Genomic DNA, 21,901 nt, shown 5'->3' on the forward strand with positions numbered 1-21,901 from the left:
TGGACGGTGGGGGTGTTGGATCTGCAGTACCATGGGATGCCTCGCGGGGGCATGAATCTGCAGTACCATGGCTGCCTCAGGGTGCGCTGGATCTGCAGTTCTGTGGGCTGCCTCATGGGGCACTGGATCTGCCTTATGATGGGCTACCACGGGGGGAAGGCGCTGGATCTGCAGTACCGTGGGCTGCCTCACATGGGGAGAGCACTGGATCAGCAGTACCATGGGCTGCCGCGGGGGGAAGGCGCTGGAACTGCTGTATCGTGTGCTGCCTCGGCGGGCGCTGGATCTGCAGTACTATGGGCTACCACGGGGGCAACACACTGGATCTGCAGTACCATGGGCTGCCTCGGGTGAGCGATGGATCTGCAGTACATTCTGCTGCCTCGGGGCACGCTGGATCTGCAGTACCGTGGGCTGCCTCAGGTGGCGCTGGATCCGCAGTACCATGGACTGCCTCAGGGGGCACTGAATCTGCAGCACCGTGCGCTGCTACGGTGGGGAGGCGCTGGATCAGCAGTACCGTGGACTGCCTCGGGGTGCGCTGGATCTGCAGTACCTTGTGCTGCCGCGGTGGAGGCGGGGGCCGTTGGATCTGCAGTACCATGGCTGCCTCGGGGGGTGCTGGATCTGCAGTACCAAGGGCAACCACGGGTGGGTGCGCTAGATCTGCAGTACTATGGGCTGCCTCAGGTGGGGCACTGGATCTGGAACACCATGGGCTGCCTCAGGCAAGCGATGGATCTGCAGTTCCTTGGGCTGCTTCAGGGTGCGCTGGATCTGCAGTACCATGGGCTGCCTCAGGGGGCGCTGGATCTGCAGTACCATGGGCTATCTCGGGGGGCACTGGATCTGCAGTACCGTGGGCTGCTAGTGTGGGGGGGCGCTGGATTAGCAGTACCGTGGTCTGCCTCGGGGAGTGCTGGATCGGCAGTACCATGGGCTGCCGTGGTGGAGGGGTCTGCCATGGATCTGCAGTACCGTGGCTGCCTCGGGGGGCGCTGGATCTGCAGTACCATGGGCTGCCGCGGGCGGGTGCTGGATCTGCAGTACCATGGGCTACCACGGGGCGCTGGGGGCGCTGGATCTGCAGTACCATGGGCTCCCACGGTGGGGGAGAGGGGGCTGTTTGTGCAATACTGTGGGCTGCCTCGGGGGGCATTGGATTTGTAGTACATTGGGCTACCGCGGGGGCGGGGCGCAGGATCTGCAGTACCATGACCTACCTTGAGGGGGGGGTTGAATCGGCAGTACCGTGGGCTGCCTCGGGAGGCACTGGATCTGCCGTACCGTGGGTTGCAGTGGGTGGGCGCTACATCTGCAGTACCATGGGCTGCCACGGCGGAGGAGCGGCACTGGATCTGCAGTACCATGGGCTGCCGCGGGTGTGGGCACTGGATCTGCAGTACTGTGGGCTGCCTCGGGGGTGCTGGATCTGCAGTACCGTGGACTGCCTCGGGGGGCGCTGGATCTGCAGTACCATGGGCTGCCGCGGGCGGGTGCTGGATCTGCAGTACCATGGGCTACCACGGGGCGGTGGGGGCGCTGGATCTGCAGTACCATGGGCTCACACGGTGGGGGAGGGGCACTGGATCTGCAGTACCATGGGCTGCCGCGCGTGTGGGCACTGGATCTGCAGTACCTTGGGCTCCCACGGTGGGGGAGGGGGGGCTGTATGTGCAATACTGTGGGCTGCCTCGGGGGGCACTGGATTTGTAGCGCATTAGGCTGCTGCGGGGGCGGGGCGCTGGATCTGCTGTACCATGGCCCGCCTTGTGGGAGGGTTGAATCGGCAGTACCGTGGTCTGCCTCGAGGGGCACTGGACCTGCAGTACCATGGGATGCCTCGGTGGTGCTGGACCTGCAGTACCATGGGCTACCACGGGGCGGTGGGGGCGCTGGATCTGCAGTACCATGGGCTCCCACGGTGGGGGAGAGGGGGCTGTATGTGCAATACTGTGGGCTGCCTCTGGGGGCATTGGATTTGTAGTACATTGGGCTACCGCAGGGGCGGGGCGCAGGAATTGCAGTACCATGGCCTACCTTGAGTGGGGTGTTGAATCGGCAGTACCGTGGGCTGCCTCGGGGGGCAGTGGATCTGCCATACCATGGACTACCGTGTGGTGGGGGGTGGCGCTAGATCTGCAGTACCATTTGCTGCCTCGCCGGGCACTGGATCTGCAGTACAATGGGCTGCCGCGGTGGCAATGCGCATGATCTGCAGTACAATTGGCTGCCTCGGGGGGCGCTGGGTCTGCAGTACCTTGGGCTGTGACAGGGGGGCGCTGGATCTGCAGTACCGTGGGCTGCCTCGGGGGGCGCTGGCCTGCAGTACCGTTGGTTGCAGCGGGCGGGCACTGCATCTGCAGTACCATGGGCTGCCGCGGGTGTGGGCACTGGATCTGCAGTACTGTGGGCTGCCTCGCGGGTGCTGGATCTGCAGTACCGTGGACTGCCTTGGGGGGCGCTGGATCTGCAGTACCATGGGCTGCCGCGGGTGTGGGCACTGGATCTGCAGTACTGTGGGCTGCCTCGGGGGTGCTGGATCTGCAGTACCGTGGACTGCCTCGGGGGGCGCTGGATCTGCAGTACCATGGGCTGCCGCGGGCGGGTGCTGGATCTGCAGTACCATGGGCTACCACGGGGCGGTGGGGGCGCTGGATCTGCAGTACCATGGGCTCACACGGTGGGGGAGGGGCACTGGATCTGCAGTACCATGGGCTGCCGCGCGTGTGGGCACTGGATCTGCAGTACCTTGGGCTCCCACGGTGGGGGAGGGGGGGCTGTATGTGCAATACTGTGGGCTGCCTCGGGGGGCACTGGATTTGTAGCGCATTAGGCTGCTGCGGGGGCGGGGCGCTGGATCTGCTGTACCATGGCCCGCCTTGTGGGAGGGTTGAATCGGCAGTACCGTGGTCTGCCTCGAGGGGCACTGGACCTGCAGTACCATGGGATGCCTCGGTGGTGCTGGACCTGCAGTACCATGGGCTACCACGGGGCGGTGGGGGCGCTGGATCTGCAGTACCATGGGCTCCCACGGTGGGGGAGAGGGGGCTGTATGTGCAATACTGTGGGCTGCCTCTGGGGGCATTGGATTTGTAGTACATTGGGCTACCGCAGGGGCGGGGCGCAGGAATTGCAGTACCATGGCCTACCTTGAGTGGGGTGTTGAATCGGCAGTACCGTGGGCTGCCTCGGGGGGCAGTGGATCTGCCATACCATGGACTACCGTGTGGTGGGGGGTGGCGCTAGATCTGCAGTACCATTTGCTGCCTCGCCGGGCACTGGATCTGCAGTACAATGGGCTGCCGCGGTGGCAATGCGCATGATCTGCAGTACAATTGGCTGCCTCGGGGGGCGCTGGGTCTGCAGTACCTTGGGCTGTGACAGGGGGGCGCTGGATCTGCAGTACCGTGGGCTGCCTCGGGGGGCGCTGGCCTGCAGTACCGTTGGTTGCAGCGGGCGGGCACTGCATCTGCAGTACCATGGGCTGCCGCGGGTGTGGGCACTGGATCTGCAGTACTGTGGGCTGCCTCGCGGGTGCTGGATCTGCAGTACCGTGGACTGCCTTGGGGGGCGCTGGATCTGCAGTACCATGGGCTGCCGCGGGCGGGTGCTGGATCTGCAGTACCATGGGCTACCACGGGGCGGTGGGGGCGCTGGATCTGCAGTACCATGGGCTCACACGGTGGGGGAGGGCACTGGATCTGCAGTACCATGGGCTGCCGCGCGTGTGGGCACTGGATCTGCAGTACCATGGGCTCCCATGGTGGGCGAGGGGGGGCTGTATGTGCAATACTGTGGGCTGCCTCGGGGGGCACTGGATTTGTAGTGCATTAGGCTGCTGCGGGGGCAGGGCGCTGGATCTGCAGTACCAAGGCCCGCCTTGTGGGGGGGTTGAATCGGCAGTACCGTGGTCTGCCTCGGGGGCCACGGTACCTGCAGTACCATGGGATGCCTCGGTGGTGCTGGATCTGCAGTACCATGGGCTGCCACGAGGGTGCTGGATCTGCAGTACCGTGGGCTGCCTCGGAGGGCGCTGCATCTGCAGTACCATGGGCTGCCTCAGGGGCCGCTGGATCTGCATTACCGTGGGCTGCCTCTGGGGGCATTGGCTCTGCTATACCTTGGGCTACCACGGAGGTAATGCTGGATCTGCAGTACCGTGGGCTGCCTCGGGGGGCACTAAATCTGCAGTACCATGGGCAACCACATGGAGAGGGGGTCGCTAGATCTGCAGTACCGTGGGCTGCCTCGGGGAGCGCTGGATCTGCAGTACTACGGGCTGCCTCAGGTGGGGCGCTGGATCTGCACTAACATGGGCTGCCTCGGGGGGTGCTGGATCTGCATTACTATGGGCTGCCTCGGGGGCGCTGGATCTGCAGTACTAGGGGCTGCCTCAGGTGTGGCGCTGGATCTGCAGTACCATGCACTGCCTCGGGGGGCGCTGGATCTGCATTACTATGGGCTGCCTCGGGGGGCACTATATCTGCAGTACCATGGGCAACCACATGGAGGGGTGACGCTGGATCTGCAGTACCGTGGGCTGCCTCGGGGAGCTCTGGATCTGCAGTACAATGGGCTACCATGGGTGAGTGGCGCTGGATCTGCAGTACCATGGGCTGCCTCGGGGGAGCTGGATCTGCAGTACTAGGGGCTGCCTCAGGTGGAGCACTGGATCTGGAGTACCATGGGCTGCCTCGGGCAAGAGATGGATCTGCAGTTCCTTGGGCTGCCTCGGGGCGCGCTGGATCTGCAGTACCATGGGCAACCACGGGTGGGGGCGCTGGATCTGCAGTACTGTGGGCTGCCTCGGGGGGTGCTGGATCTGCAGTACCGTGGGCTGCCACGGTGCGGGGGCGCTGTATGTTCAATAATGTGTGCTGCCTCAGGGGGCATTGGATTTGTGGTACATTGGGCTACCGCGGGGGCGGGGCGCAGGATCTGCAGGACCGTGGCCTATCTTGAGTGGGGTGGTTGAATCGGCAGTACCGTGGGCTGCCTCGGGGGGCACTGGATCTGCCGTACCATGGACTACCATGTGGTGGGGGGTGGCGCTAGATCTGCAGTACCATGGGCTGCCACGGTGGGGGTTGAATCGGCAGTACCGTGGGCTGCCTCATGGGGAGAGCACTGGATCTGCAGTACCATGGGCTGCCTCGTGGGGCGCTGGATCTGCAGTACGATGGGCTGCCTCGTGGGGCGCTGGGTCTGCAGTACTGTGGGCTGCCTCGGGGGGGCGGGGGCGCTGGATCTACAGTACCATGGGCTGGCGCGGGGGGAAGGCGCTGGAACTGCTGTATCATGGGCTGCCTCGGCGGGCGCTGGATCTGCAGTACTATGGGCTACCACGGGGGGAACGCACTGGATCTGCAGTACCATGGGCTATCTCGTAGGGCACTGGATCTGCAGTACCGTGGGCTGCTACGGTGGGGGGGGGCGCTGTATCAGCAGTACCGTGGTCTGCCTCGGGGAGTGCTGGATCTGCAGTACCATGGGCTGCCGTGGTGGAGGGGTCTGCCATGGATCTGCAGTACCGTGGCTGCCTCGGGGGGTGCTGGATCTGCAGTACCGTGGGCTGCCGCGGGCGGGTGCTGGATCTGCAGAACCATCGGCTACCACGGGGCGGTGGGGGCGCTGGATCTGCAGTACTATGGGCTCACACGGTGGGGGAGGGGGGGTTGTATGTGCAATACTGTGGGCTGCCTCGGGGGGCACTTGATTTGTAGTGCATTAGGCTGCTGTGGGGTCGGGGCGCTGGATCTGCAGTATCATGGCCTGCCTTGTGGGAGTGTTGAATCGGCAGTACCGTGGGCTGCCTCGGGGGGCACTGGACCTGCAGTACCATGGGCTGCCTCAGTGGCGCTGGATCTGCAGTATCATTGGCTGCCTTGGGGGGGGCTGGATCTGCAGTACCATGGGCTGCCAAGAGGGTGCTGGATCTGCAGTACCGTGGGCTGCGTCGGGGTGCACTGGATCTGCTGTACCATTGGCTGCCTCGCCGGGCACTGGATCTGCATTACCATGGGCTGCCGCGGTGGCAATGCACTGGATCTGCAGTACCGTGGGCTGCCGCGGGTGTGGGCACTGGATCTGCAGTACTGTGGGCTGCCTCGGGGGTGCTGGATCTGCAGTACCGTGGACTGCCTCGGGTGGCGCTGGATCTGCAGTACCATGGGCTGCCGCGGGAGGGTGCTGGATCTGCAGTACCGTGGGCTACCACGGGGCGGTGGGGGCGCTGGATCTGCAGTACCATGGGCTCACACGGTGGGGGAGGGAGGGCTGTATGTGCAATACTGTGGGCTGCCTCGGAGGGCACTGGATTTGTAGTGCATTAGGCTGCTGAGGGGGCGGGGCGCTGGATCTGCAGTACCATGGCCTGCCTTGTGGGAGGGTTGAATCGGCAGTACCGTGGGCTGCCTCGGGGGGCACTGGACCTGCAGTACCATGGGCTGCCTCGGTGGCGCTGGATTATCAGTATCATGGGCTGCCTTGGGGGGGGCTGGATCTGCAGTACAATGGGCTGCCAAGAGGGTGCTGGATCTGCAGTACCGTGGGCTGCGTCGGGGTGCACTGGACCTGCAGTACAGTTAGCTGCCTCGGGTGGCTCTGGGTCTGCACTACCTTGGGCTGCCACAGGGGGGCGTTGAACCTGCAGTACCGTGGGCTGCCTCGGGTGGCGCTTGCCTGCAGTACCGTGGGTTGCCGCGGGCGGGCGCTGCTTCTGCAGTACCATGGGCTGTCACGGCTTGGGAGCGGCATTGGATCTGCAGTACCATGGGCTGCCGCGCGTGTGGGCACTGGATCTGCAGTACCATGGGCTCCCACGGTGTGGGAGGGGGGGCTGTATGTGCAATGCTGTGGGCTGCCTCGGGGGGCACTGGATTTGTAGTGCATTAGGCTGCTGCGGGGGCGGGGCGCTGGATCTGCAGAACCATGGCCTGCATTGTGGGAGGGTTGAATCGGCAGTACCGTGGTCTGCCTCGGGGGGCACTGGACCTGCAGTACCATGGGCTGCCTCGGTGGTGCTGGTTCTGCAGTACCATGGGCTGCCTTGTGGGGGCTGAATCTGCAGTACCATGGGCTGCCACCAGGGTGCTGGATCTGCAATACCGTGGGCTGCCTCGGAGGGCGCTGCATCTGCAGTACCATGGGCTGCGACGTGGGGAGGGCGCTGGATCTGCAGTACCATGGGCTGCCTCAGGGACCGCTGGATCTGCATTACCGTGGGCTGCCTCTGGGGGCGTTGGCTCTGCTATACCTTGGGTTACCACGGAGGTAATGCTGGATCTGCAGTACCGTGGGCTGCCTCGGGGGGCACTAAATCTGCAGTACCACGGGCAACCACATGGAGAGGGGGTCGCTGGATCTGCAGTACCGTGGGCTGCCTCGGGTAGCGCTGGATCTGCAGTACTAGGGGCTGCCTCAGGTGGGGCGCTGGATCTGCAGTACCATGGGCTGCCTCGGGGGGCGCTGGATCTGCATTACTATGTGCTGCCTCGGGGGCGCTGGATCTGCAGTACTCGGGGCTGTCTCAGGTGGGGCGCTGGATCTGCAGTACCATGCGCTGCCTCGGGGGGCGCTGGATCCGCATTACTATGGGCTGCCTCGGGGGGCACTAAATCTGCAGTACCATGGGCAACCACATGGAGGGTGATGCTGGATCTGCAGTACCGTGGGCTGCCTCGGGGAGCTCTGGATCTGCAGTACAATGGGCTACCATGGGTGAGTGGCGCTGGATCTGCAGTACCATGGGCTGCCTCGGGGGAGCTGGATCTGCAGTACTAGGGGCTGCCTCAGGTGGAGCACTGGATCTGAAGTACCATGGGCTGCCTCGGGCAAGCGATGGATCTGCAGTTCCTTGGGCTGCCTCAGGGCACGCTCGATCTGCAGTACCGTGGGCTGCCTCAGGGGACGCTGGATCTGCAGTACCATGGGCTACCACGGGGTGGAGGGTCGCCGGATCAGCAGTACCGTGGGCTGCCGCGTGCTGGTGCTGGATCTGCAGTACCATGGGCTATGATGGATGGTGGGGGCGCTGGATCTGCAGTACCATGGGCTGCGTCGGGGTGCACTGGATCTGCAGTACAGTTCGCTGCCTCGGGTGGCTCTGGGTCTGCAGTACCTTGGGCTGCCACAGGGGGGGCGTTGGACCTGCAGTACCGTGGGCTGCCTCGGGTGGCGCTTGCCTGCAGTACCGTGGGTTGCCGCGGGCGTGCGCTGCTTCTGCAGTACCATGGGCTGTCACGGCTTGGGAGCGGCACTGGATCTGCAGTACCATGGGCTGCCGCGCGTGTAGGCACTGGATCTGCAGTACCATGGGCTCCCACGGTGTGGGAGGGGGGGCTGTATGTGCAATGCTGTGGGCTGCCTCGGGGTGCACTGGATTTGTAGTGCATTAGGCTGCTGCGGGGGCAGGGCGCTGGATCTGCAGTACCATGGCCTGCATTGTGGGAGGGTTGAATCGGCAGTACCGTGGTCTGCCTCGGGGGGCACTGGACCTGCAGTACCATGGGCTGCCTCGGTGGTGCTGGTTCTGCAGTACCATGGGCTGCCTTGTGGGGGCTGAATCTGCAGTACCATGGGCTGCCACCAGGGTGCTGGATCTGCAATACCGTGGGCTGCCTCGGAGGGCGCTGCATCTGCAGTACCATGGGCTGCGACGTGGGGAGGGCGCTGGATCTGCAGTACCATGGGCTGCCTCAGGGGCCGCTGGATCTGCATTACCATGGGCAACCACGTGGAGAGGGGGTCGCTGGATCTGCAGTACCGTGGGCTGCCTCGGGGAGCGCTGGATCTGCAGTACTAGGGGCTGCCTCAGGTGGGGCGCTGGATCTGCAGTACCATGGGCTGCCTCGGGGGGCGCTGGATCTGCATTACTATGTGCTGCCTCGGGGGCGCTGGATCTGCAGTACTGGGGGCTGCCTCAGGTGGGGCGCTGGATCTGCAGTACCATGCACTGCCTCGGAGGGCACTGGATCTGCATTACTATGGGCTGCCTCGGGGGGCACTAAATCTGCAGTACCATGGGCAACCACATGGAGGGGTGACGCTGGATCTGCAGTACCGTGGGCTGCCTCGGGGAGCTCTGGATCTGCAGTACAATGGGCTACCATGGGTGAGTGGCGCTGGATCTGCAGTACCATGGGCTGCCTCGGGGGAGCTGGATCTGCAGTACTAGGGGCTGCCTCAGGTGGAGCACTGGATCTGGAGTACCATGGGCTGCCTCGGGCAAGCGATGGATCTGCAGTTCCTTGGGCTGCCTCAGGACGCGCTGGATCTGCAGTACCGTGGGCTGTCTCAGGGGATGCTGGATCTGCAGTACCATGGGTTACCATGGGGTGGAGGGTCGCCGGATCAGCAGTACCGTGGGCTGCCGCGGGCTGGTGCTGGATCTGCAGTACCATCGGCTACCATAGACGGTGGGGGCGCTGGATCTGCAGTACCATGGGCTGCCTCGCGGGGGGCATGAATCTGCAGTACCATGGCTGCCTCAGGGTGCGCTGGATCAGCAGTACCATGGGCTGCCGCGGGAGGGTGCTGGATCTGCAGTACCATGGGCTACCACGGGGCGGTGGGTGCGCTGGATCTGCAGTACCATGGGCTCACACGGTGGGTGAGGGGGGGCTGTATGTGCAATACTGTGGGCTGCCTCGGGGGGCACTGGATTTGTAGTGAATGAGGCTGCTGTGGCTGTGGGGCGCTTGATCTGCAGTACCTTGGCCTGCCTTGTGGGAGGGTTGAATCGGCAGTATCGTGGGCTGCCTCGGGGGGCACTGGACCTGCAGTACCATGGGCTGCCTCGGTGGCGCTGGATCTGCAGTATCATGGGCTGCCTTGGGGGGGCTGGATCTGCAGTACCATGGGATGCCAAGAGGGTGCTGGATCTGCAGTACCGTGGGCTGCGTCGGGGTGCACTGGATCTGCAGTACAGTTAGCTGCCTCGGGTGGCTCTGGGTCTGCACTACCTTGGGCTGCCACAGGGGGGCGTTGGACCTGCAGTACCGTGGGCTGCCTCGGGTGGCGCTGGCCTGCAGTACCGTGGGTTGCCGCGGGCTGGCGCTGCTTCTGCAGTACCATGGGCTGCCACGGCTTGGGAGCGGCACTGGATCTGCAGTACCATGGTCTGCCACGGGGGATGCTGGATCTGCAATACCATGGGCTGCTGCGGGTGTAGGGCACTGGAACTGCTGTATCATGGGCTGCCCCGTGGGGCGCTGGATCTGCAGTACTATGGGCTACCACGGGGGGAAGGCGCTGGATCTGCAGTACCGTGGGCTGCCTCATGGGGAGAGCACTGGATCTGCAGTACCATGGGCTGCCTCGTGGGGCGCTGGATCTGCAGTACGATGGGCTGCCTCGGGGGGCGCTGGATCTGCAGTACCATGGGCTGCCTCGGGGTCGCTGGATCTGCAGTACTGTGGGCTGCCTCGGGGGGGGGCGCTGGATCTGAAGTACCATGGGCTGCCGCGGGTGGAAGGCGCTGGAACTGCTGTATCATGGGCTGCCTCGGCGGGCGCTGGATCTGCAGTACTATGGGCTACCACGGGGGGAACGCACTGGATCTGCAGTACCATGGGCTGCCTCGGGGCGCGCTGGATCTGCAGTACCGTGGGCTGCCTCAGGGGGCGCTGGATCTGCAGTACCATGGACTGCCTCAGGGGGCACTGGATCTGCAGCACCGTGCGCTGCTACGGTGGGGAGGCGCTGGATCAGCAGTACCGTGGACTGCCTTGGGGTGCGCTGGATCTGCAGTACCTTGGGCTGCCGCGGTGGAGGCGGGGGCCGTTGGATCTGCAGTACCATGGCTGCCTCGGGGGGTGCTGGATCTGCAGTACCATGGGCAACCACGGGTGGGGGCGCTGGATCTGCAGTACTGTGGGCTGCCTCGCGGGGTGCTGGATCTGCAGTACCATGGGCTGCCACGGTGGGGGGGCGCTGTATGTTCAATAATGTGTGCTGCTTCAGGGGGCATTGGATTTGTGGTACATTGGGCTACCGCAGGGGCGGAGCGCAGGATCTGCAGGACCGTGGCCTACCTTGAGTGGGAGGGTTGAATCGGCAGTACTGTGGGCTGCCTCGGGGTGCACTGGATCTGCAGTAACATTGGCTGCCTCGCCGGGCACTGGATCTGCAGTACCATGGGCTGCCGCGGTGGCAATGCGATGGATCTGCAGTACAGTTGGCTGACTCGGGGGACGCTGGGTCTGCAGTACCTTGGGCTGCCACAGGGGGGTGCTGGATCTGCAGTTCCGTGGGCTGCCTCGGGGGGGCGCTGGATCTGCAAGTACCATGGGCTGCCGCGGGCGGGTGCTGGATCTGGAGTACCATGGGCTACCACGGGGTGGTGGGGGCGCTGGATCTGCAGTACCATGGGCTCCCACGGTGGGGGAGGGGGGCTGTATGTGCAATACTGCAGGCTGCCTCAGGGGGCACTGGATTTGTATTTGCATTTGTATTTGGATTTGCATTAGGCTGCCGCGGGTGCGGGGCGCTGGGTCTTCAGTACCATGGCCTGCCTTGTGGGAGGGTTGAATCGGCAATACCGTGGTCTGCCTCGGTGGGCACTGGACCTGCAATACCATGGGCTGCCTCGGTGACGCTGGATCTGCAGTACCATGGGCTGCCTTGGGGGGGCTGGTTCTGCAGTACCATGGGCTGCCACGAGGCTGCTGGTTCTGCAGTACCGTGGGCTGCCTCGGAGGGCGCTGCATCTGCAGTACTGTGGGCTGCGTCGGGGGGCACTAAATCTGCAGTACCATAGGCAACCACATGGAGAGGGGGTCGCTGGATCTGCAGTACCGTGGGCTGCCTCGGGGAGCGCTGGATCTGCAGTACTCGGGGCTGCCTCAGGTGGGGCGCTGGATCTGCAGTACCATGGGCTGCCTCGGGGGGCGCTGGATCTGCATTACTATGGGCTGCCTCGGGGGCGCTGGATCTGCAGTACTAGGGGCTGCCTCAGGTGGGGCGCTGGATCTGCAGTAGCATGCGCTGCCTCGGGGGGCGCTGGATCTGCATTACTATGGGCTGCCTTGGGGGGCACTAAATCTGCAGTACCATGGGCAACCACATGGAGGGGTGACGCTGGATCTGCAGTACCGTGGGCTGCCTCGGGGAGCTCTGGATCTGCAGTACAATGGGCTACCATGGGTGAGTGGCGCTGGATCTGCAGTACCATGGGCTGCCTCGGGGGAGCTGGATCTGCAGTACTAGGGGCTGCCTCAGGTGCAGCACTGGATCTGGAGTACCATGGGCTGCCTCGGGCAAGCGATGGATCTGCAGTTCCTTGGGCTGCCTCGGGGCGGGCTGGATCTGCAGTACCGTGGGCTGCCTCAGGGGACGCTGGATCTGCAGTACCATGGGCTATCTCGGGGGGCAGTGGATCTGCAGTACCGTGGGCTTCTAGGGTGGGGGGGCGCTGGATCTGCACTACCGTGGGCTGCCTCGTGGGGCACTGGATCTGCAGTACCATGGGCAACCACATGGAGGGGGGCGCTGTATCTGCAATACTGTGGGCTGTCTCGTGGGGTATTGGATTTGTAGTACATTGGGCTGCCCCGGAGGCGGAACGCTCGATCTGGGCTGCTACGGGGGCTGGGCGCTGGAACAGATGTATCATGGGCTGCCTCGGGGTGCACTGGATCTGCAATACTATGGGCTACCATTGGGGGAAGACGCTGGATCTGCAGTACCGTGGGCTGCCTCGCGGGGAGAGTGCTGGATCTGCAGTACCGTGGGCTGCCTCGTGGGGCGCTGGATCTGAAGTACAATGGGCTGCCTCAGGCGCCGCTGGATCTGCAGTACCGTTGGCTGCCTCGGGGGGGCGCGGAATTTGCAATACCGTGGGCTACCACGGGGGGGGCGCAGGATCTGCAGTACCATGGGCTGCCTCCGGGAATGCTGGATCTGCAGTAGCATGGGCTACCACGGTGGGGGTGGGCGCTGTATGTGCAATACTGTGGGCTGCCTCAGGGGGCATTCGATTTGTTGTAAATTGGGCTGTCGCGGGGGCGGGGCGCTGGATCTGCAGTACAATGGCCTGCCTTGGGTGGGGCGGTTGAATCGGCAGCACCGTGGGGTGCGTCGATAGGCACTGGATCTGCAGTACCATGGGCTGCCGCAGTGGGAGTGCGCTGGATCTGCAATACCGTGGGCTGCCTCGGGGGTCGCTGGATCTGCAGTATCATGGGCTGCCCCGGGGGGGGGGGGCACTGGATCTGCAGTACCGTGGGCTGCCTCGGCGGGCGCTCGATCTGCAGTACCGTGGGGTGCAACAGGAGGGCGCTGGATCTGCAGTACCGTGGGCTGCCTCGAGGAGCGCTGGATCTGCAGTACTAGGGGCTGCCTCAGGTGTGGTGCTGGATCTGCAGTACCCTGGGCTACCACGGTGTGGAGGGTCGCCGGATCAGTAGTACCGTGGGCTGCCGCGGGCTGGTGCTGGATCTGCAGTACCATCGGCTACCATAGACGGTGGGGGCGCAGGATCTGCAGTACCATGGGCTGCCTCGCGGGGGGCATGAATCTGCAGTACCATGGCTGCCTCAGGGTGCGCTGGATCTGCAGTTCTGTGGGCTGCCTCGGGGGGCGCTGGATCTGCAGTACCATGGGCTGCCACGGGGGATGCTTGATCTGCAGTACCATGGGCTGCTGCGGGTGTAGTGCACTAGAACTGCTGTATCATGGGCTGCCCCATGGGGCGCTGGATCTGCAGTACTATGGGCTACCATGGGGGGAAGGCGCTGGATCTGCAGTACCGTGGGCTGCCTCATGGGGAGAGCACTGGATCTGCAGTACCATGGGCTGCCTCGTGCGGCGCTGGATCTGCAGTACGATGGGCTGCCTCGGGGGGCGCTGGATCTGCAGTACCATGGGCTGCCTCGGTGGGCGCTGGATCTGCAGTACTGTGGGCTGCCTCGGGGGGGGGCGCTGGATCTGCAGTAACATGGGCTGCCGCGGGGGGGAAGGTGCTGGAACTGCTGTATCATGGGCTGCCTCGGCGGGCGGTGGATCTGCAGTACCATGGACTGCCTCAGGGGGCACTGGATCTGCAGCACCGTGCGCTGCTACGGTGCGGAGGCGCTGGATCAGCAGTACCGTGGACTGCCTTGGGGTGCGCTGGATCTGCAATACCTTGGGCTGCCGCGGTGGAGGCGGGGCCCGTTGGATCTGCAGTACCATGGCTGCCTCGGGGGGTGCTGGATCTGCAGTACCATGGGCAACCACGGGTGGGGGCGCTGGATCTGCAGTACTGTGGGCTGCCTCGGGGGGTGCTGGATCTGCAGTACCATGGGCTGCCACGGTAGGGGGGCGCTGTATGTTCAATAATGTGTGCTGCTTCAGGGGGCATTGGATTTGTGGTACATTGGGCTACCGCGAGGGCGGGGCGCAGGATCTGCAGGACCGTGGCCTACCTTGAGTGGGAGGGTTGAATCGGCAGTATCGTGGGCTGCCTCGGGGGGCACTGGATCTGCCGTACCATGGACTACCATGTGGTGGGGGGTGGCGCTAGATCTGCAGTACCATGGGCTGCCACGGGTGGGGGTTAAATCGGCAGTACCGTGAGCTGCCTCGGGGTGCACTGGATCTGCAGTAACATTGGCTGCCTCGCCGGGCACTGGATCTGCAGTACCATGGGCTGCCGCGGTGACAATGCGCTGGATCTGCAGTACAGTTGGCTGACTCGGGGGACGCTGGGTCTGCAGTACCTTGGGCTGCCACAGGGGGGCGCTGGATCTGCAGTTCCGTGGGCTGCCTCGGCGGCGCTGGCCTGCAGTACCGTGGGTTGCCGCGGGCGGACGCTACATCTGCAGTACCTTGGCCTGCCACAGGGGGGTGCTGGATCTGGAATACCGTGGACTGCCTTGGGGGGGCGCTGGATCTGCAGTACCATGGGCTGCCGCGCGCGGGTGCTGGATCTGGAGTACCATGGGCTACCACGGGGCGGTGGGGGTGCTGGATCTGCAGTACCATGGGCTCCCACAGTGGGGGAGGGGTGCTGCATGTGCAATACTGCGGGCTGCCTCAGGGGGCACTGGATTTGTAGTGCATTAGGCTGCCGCGGGGGCGGGGCGCTGGGTCTTCAGTACCATGGCCTGCCTTGTGGGAGGGTTGAATCCGCAATACCGTGGTCTGCCTCTGGGGGCACTGGACCTGCAGTACCATGGGCTGCCTCGGTGGCGCTGGATCTGCAGTACCATGGGCTGCCTTGCGGGGGCTGATTCTGCAGTACCATGGGCTGCCACGAGGGTGCTGGATCTGCAGTACCGTGGGCTGCCTCGGAGGGCGCTGCATCTGCAGTACTGTGGGCTGCCTCTGGAGGCGTTGGATCTGCTATACCTTGGGCTACCACGGAGGTAATGCTGGATCTGCAGTACCGTGGGCTGCGTCGGCGGGCAGTAAATCTGCAGTACCATAGGCAACCACATGGAGAGGGGGTCGCTGGATCTGCAGTACCGTGGGCTGCCTCGAGGAGCGCTGGATCTGCAGTACTAGGGGCTGCCTCAGGTGTGGTGCTGGATCTGCAGTACAATGGGCTACCACGGGGTGGAGGGTCGCCGGATCAGCAGTACCGTGGGCTGCCGCGGGCTGGAGCTGGATCTGCAGTACCATCGGCTACCATGGACGGTGGGGGCGCTGGATCTGCTGTACCATGGGCTGCCTCGCGGGGGGCATTCATCTGCAGTACCATGGCTGCCTCAGGGTGTGCTGGATCTGCAGTTCTGTGGGCTGCCTCGGGGGGCGCTGGATCTGCAGTACCATGGGCTGCCACGGGGGATGCTGGATCTGCAGTACCATGGGCTGCTGCGGGTGTAGGGCACTGGAACTGCTGTATCATGGGCTGCCCCGTGGGGCGCTGGATCTGCAGTACTATGGGCTACCACGGGGGGAAGGCGCTGGATCTGCAGTACCGTGGGCTGCCTCATAGGGAGAGCACTGGATCTGCAGTAACATGGGCTGCCTCGTGCGGCGCTGGATCTGCAGTATGATGGGCTGCCTCGGGGGGCGCTGGATCTGCAGTACCATGGGCTGCCGCGGGGGGAAGGCGCTGGAACTGCTGTATCATGGGCTGCCTCGGCGGGCGGTGGATCTGCAGTACCATGGACTGCCTCAGGGGGCACTGGATCTGCAGCACCGTGCGCTGCTACGGTGGGGAGGCGCTGAATCAGCAGTACCGTGGACTGCCTTGCGGTGCGCTGGATCTGCAGTACCTTGGGCTGCCGCGGTGGAGGCGGGGGCCGTTGGATCTGCAGTACCATGGCTGCCTCGGGGGGTGCTGGATCTGCAGTACCATGGGCAACCACGGGTGGGGGCGCTGGATCTGCAGTACTGTGGGCTGCCTCGGGGGTTGCTGGATCTGCAGTACCATGGGCTGCCACGGTGGGGGGGGCGCTGTATGTTCAATAATGTGTGCTGCTTCAGGGGGCATTGGATTTGTGGTACATTGGGCTACCGCGGGGGCGGGGCGCAGGATGTGCAGGACCGTGGCCTACCTTGAGTGGGAGGGTTGAATCGGCAGTACCGTGGGCTGCCTCGGGGGGCACTGGATCTGCCGTACCATGGACTACCATGTGGTGGGGGGTGGCGCTAGATCTGCAGTACCATGGGCTGCCACGGGTGGGTGTTGAATCGGCAGTACCGTGAGCTGCCTCGGGGTGCACTGGATCTGCAGTAACATTGGCTGCCTCGCCGGGCACTGGATCTGCAGTACCATGGGCTGCCACGGTGGCAATGCGCTGGATCTGCAGTACAGTTGGATGACTCGGGGGACGCTGGGTCTGCAGTACCTTGGGCTGCCACAGGGGGGCGCTGGATCTGCAGTTCCGTGGGCTGCCTCGGGGGCGCTGGCCTGCAGTACCGTGGGTTGCCGCGGGCGGGCGCTACATCTACAGTACCTTGGGCTGCCACAGGGGGGTGCTGGATCTGCAATACCGTGGACTGCCTCGGGGGGAAGCTGGATCTGCAGTACCATGGGCTGCCGCGGGCGGGTGCTGGATCTGGAGTACCATGGGCTACCACGGAGCGGTGGGGGCGCTGGATCTGCAGTACCATGGGCTCCCACGGTGGGGGAGGGGTGCTGTATGTGCAATACTGCGGGCTGCCTCAGGGGGCACTGGATTTGTAGTGCATTTGGCTGCCGCGGGGGCGGGTCGCTGGGTCTTCAGTACCATGGCCTGCCTTGTGGGAGGGTTGAATCGGCAATACCGTGGTCTGCCTCTGGGGGCACTGGACCTGCAGTACCATGGGCTGCCTCGGTGGCGCTGGATCTGCAGTACCATGGGCTGCCTTGGGGGGGCTGGTTCTGCAGTACCATGGGCTGCCACGAGGGTGCTGGTTCTGCAGTACCGTGGGCTGCCTCGGAGGGCGCTGCATCTGCAGTACTGTGGGCTGCCTCTGGGGGCGTTGGATCTGCTACACCTTGGGCTACCACGGAGGTAATGCTGGATCTGCAGTACCGTGGGCTGCGTCGGCGGGCAGTAAATCTGCAGTACCATGGGCAACCACATGGAGAGGGGGTCGCTGGATCTGCAGTACCGTGGGCTGCCTCGAGGAGCGCTGGATCTGCAGTACTAGGGGCTGCCTCAGGTGTGGTGCTGGATCTGCAGTACCATGGGCTGCCTCAGGGGGCGCTGGATCTGCATTACTGTGGGCTGCCTCGGGGGCGCTGGATCTGCAGTACTAGGGGCTGCCTCAGGTGGGGCGCTGGATCTGCAGTACCATGCGCTGCCTCGGGGGGCGCTGGATCTGCATTACTGTGGGCTGCCTTGGGGGGCTCTAAATCTGAAGTACCATGGGCAACCACATGGAGGGGTGACGCTGGATCTGCAGCACCGTGGACTGCCTCGGGGAGCGCTGGATCTGCAGTGCAATGGGCTAACATGGGGGAGTGGCGCTGGATCTGCAGGAGCATGGGCTGCCTCGGGGGCGCTGGATCTGCAGTACTAGGGGCTGCCTCAGGTGGGGCACTGGAGCTGGAATACCATGGGCTGCCTCGGGGAAGCGATGGATCTGCAGTTCCTTGGGCTGCTTCAGGGCGCGCTGGATCTGCAGTACCGTGGGCTGCCTCAGGGGGCGCTGGATCTGCAGTACCATGGGCTATCTCAGGGGGCACTGGATCTGCAGTACTGTGGGCTGCTACGGTGGGGGGACGCTGGATCAGCAGTACCGTGGTCTGCCTCGGGGAGTGCTGAATCTGCAGTACCATGGGCTGCCGTGGTGGAGGGGTCTGCCATGGATCTGCAGTACCGTGGCTGCCTCGCGGTGTGCTGGATCTGCAGTACCATGGGCTACTACGGGGGGGGCGCTGGATCTGCAGCACTGTGGGCTGCCTCGGGGGACGTTGGATCTGCAATACCATTGGGTACCGCAGGGGCGGGGCGCAGGATCTGCAGTACCATGTCCTGCCTTGTGGGGGGTTGAATCGGCAGTAACGTGGGCTGCCTCGGGGGGCACTGGATCTGCAGTACCATGGGCAACCACATGGAGGGGGGCGCTGTATGTGCAATACTGTGGGCTGCCTCGTGGAGTTTTGGATTTGTAGTACATTGGGCTGCCGCGGGGGCGGAACGCTCGATCTGCAGTACCATGGGCTGCTGCGGGGGGTGGGCGCTGGAACTGATGTATCATGGGCTGCCTCGGGGTGCGCTGGATCTGCAATACTATGGGCTACCATGGAGGGAAGACACTGGATCTGCAGTACCGTGGGCTGCCTCGCGGGGAGAGTGCTGGATCTGCAGTACCGTGGGCTGCCTCTTGGGGCACTGGATCTGAAGTACAATGGGCTGCCTCGGGGGGCGCTGGATCTGCAGTACCGTGGGCTGCCTCGGGGGGAGCGCTGAATTTGCAATACCGTGGGCTACCACGGGGGGGGCGCAGGATCTGCAGTACCGTTTACTGCCTCGGGGGGTGCTGGATCTGCAGTAGCATGGGCTACCACGGTGGGGTTGGGCGCTGTATGTGCAATACAGTGGGCTGCCTCAGGGGGCATTCGATTCGTTGTACATAGGGCTGCCGCGGGGGCGGGGCGCTGGATCTGCAGTACCATGGCCTGCCTTGGGTGGGGCGGTTGAATCGGCAGTACCGTGGGCTGCCTCGGGAGGCACTGAATCTGCAGTACCATGGGCTGCCGCAGTGGGAGTGCGCTGGATCTGCTGTACCGTGGACTGCCTCGGGGGGCGCTGGTTCTGCAGTATAATGGGCTGCCACGGGGTGGGGGGCACTAGATCTGCAGTACCTTGGGCTGCCTCGGGGGGCGCTGGATCTGCAGTATCATGGCCTGCCTTGGGTGTGGTGGTTGAATCGGCTGTACCGTGGGCTGCCTCGGGGGGCACTGGATCTGCAGTACCATGGGCTGCCGCGGTGGGAGTGCGCTGGATCTGCAGTACCGTGGGCTCCCTCGGGGGGCGCTGGATCTGCAGTATAATGGGCTGCCACGGCGGGGGGGCGCTGGATCTGCAGTACCTTGGGCAGCCTCGGGGGGTGCTGGGTCTGCAGTATCATGGCCTGCCTTGGGTGGGGCGGTTGAATCGGCAGTACCGTGGGCTGCCTCGGGGGGCACTGGATCTGCAGTACCGTGGGCTGCCGTGGGCGGGTGCTAGATCTGCAGTACCATGGCCTACCACGCGGCGGAGGGGCGCTGGATCTGCAGTACCGTGGGCGGCCGCGGGCTGGTGCTGGATCTGCAGTAGCATGGGCTACCACGGGGCGGGGTGGGCGCTAGATCTGCAGTACCATGGGCTACCACGGGCGGTGGGGACGCTGGATCTGCAGTACCATGGGCTACCACGGGCGGCGGGGGCGCTGGATCTGCAGTACCATGGGCTGCCTCGCGAGAGACTGGATCTGCAGTACCATGGGCTGCCTCAGGGGGCGTTGGATCTGCAGTACCGTGGGCTGCCTCGGGGGGCGCTGAATCTGCAGTCCCATGGGATGCCGCTGGGGGAGAGCGCTGGATCTGCAGTACTGTGGGCTGCCTCGGTGGGCGTTGGATCTGCAGTACCATGGGCTACCACTTGGTGGGGGTGCGGCGTTAGATCTGTAGTACCATGGGCTGCCTCGGGGGGCCCTGGATCTGCAGTACCATGGGCTGCCACGGGCGGGCATTGCATCTGCTGTACCATGGGCTGCCGCGGCGGGGGGGGGGGGGCGGCACTGGATCTGCAGTACCATCGGCTGCCACGGAGGAGGGCATTGGATCTGCAGTACTGTGGGCTGCCGCGGTGGGCGCTGGATCTGCAGTAGCGTTGACTGCCTTGGGGGGCGCTGGATCTGCAGTACCATGGGCTGCCTCGGCGGGCACTCGATCTGCAGTACCGTGGGCTGCAACAGGGGGCGTTGGATCTGCAGTACCGTGGACTGCCTCAGGAGGCGCTGGATCTGCAGTACCGTGGGCTGCCGCGGGTGGGTGCTGGATCTGCAGTAGCATGGGCTACCACGGGGCGGGGGGGGGGCGCTGGATCTGCAGTACCCTGGGCTGCATTGGGGGCGCTGGATCTGCAGTACCATGGGCTACAACGGGTGGTGCGGGCGCTGGATCTGCAGTTCCATGTGCTGCCTCGCGGGGGGGCTGGATATGCAGTACCAAGGTCTGCCTCAGGGTGCGCTGGATCTGCAGTACCATGAGCTGCCTCTGGGGGCGCTGCAGCTGCAGTACCGTGGGCTGCCTCGGGGGGCATTGGATCTGCAGTACCATGGGCTACCACTTGGTGGGTGGTTGGCGATGGATCTGCAGTTTTGTGGGCAGCATGTGTGGGCGCTGGATCTGTAGTACCATGGGCTGCCACGGGGGATGCTGGATCTGCAGTACCATGGGCTGCTGCGGGGGTAGGACACTGGAACTGCTGTATCATGGGCTGCCTCGTGGGGTGCTGGATCTGGGAGTACTATGGGCGACCACAGGGGGAAGGCACTGGATCTGCTGTACCGTGGGCTGCCTCGTGGGCGAGCGCTGGATCTGCAGTACCGTGGGCTGCCTCGTGGGGTGCTGGATCTGCAGTACGATGGGCTGCCTCGGGGGGCGCTGTTCTGCATTACCATGTGCTGTCTCGGCGGGGCTGGATCTGCAGTACCATGAGCAACCACATGGAGGGGGTGACGCTGGAACTCCAGTACCGTAGGCTGCCTCGGGGAGCGCTGGATCAGCAGTACCTTGGGCTAACACGGGGGAGTGGCGCTGGATCAGCAGTACCATGGGCTGCCTCGGGTGGAGCTGGATCTGCTGTACTATGGGCTGCCTCAGGGGGGGCGCTGGATCTGCAGTACCATGGGCTGCTGCGGGGGAAAGGCGCTGGAACTGCTGTATCGTGGGCTGCCTCAGGGGGCGCTGGATCTGCAATACCATGGGCTACCACGGCGGAGTGGCGCTGGATCTGCAGTACCGTGGGCTGCCCCGTGGGGCGCTGGATCTGCAGTACGATGGGCTGCCTCAGGGGGGGCGCTGGATCTGCTGTACCATGGGCTGCCTCGGGCGAGCAATGGATCTGCAGTACCTTGGGCTGCCTCGGGGCGCGCTGGATCTGCAGTACCATGGGCTGCCTCAGGGGGCGCTGGATCTGCAGTACCATTGGCTGCCGCGGTGGAGGCGGGGCCGTTGGATCTGCAGTACCATGGCTGCCTCGTTGGGTGCTGGATCTGCAGTACTGTGGGTTACCACGAAGGGGGCGCTGGATCTGCAGTACTGTGGGCTGCCTCGTGGGGGTGCTGGATCTGCAGTACCAAGGGCTACCACGGTGGGGGGGGCGCTGTATGTGCAATACTGTGGGCTGCCTCAGGGGGCATTGGATTTGTAGTACATTGGGCTACCGCAGGGGCGGGACACAGGATCTGCAGTACCATTGCCTGCCTTTGGGGTGGGGGTTGAATCGGCAGTACCGTGGGCTGCCTCGGGAGTCACTGGATCTGCAGTACC

The sequence above is a fragment of the Pristiophorus japonicus genome, chromosome 19, assembly GCF_044704955.1.
Source record: "Pristiophorus japonicus isolate sPriJap1 chromosome 19, sPriJap1.hap1, whole genome shotgun sequence".
NCBI classification, from domain to species: Eukaryota; Metazoa; Chordata; class Chondrichthyes; family Pristiophoridae; genus Pristiophorus; species Pristiophorus japonicus.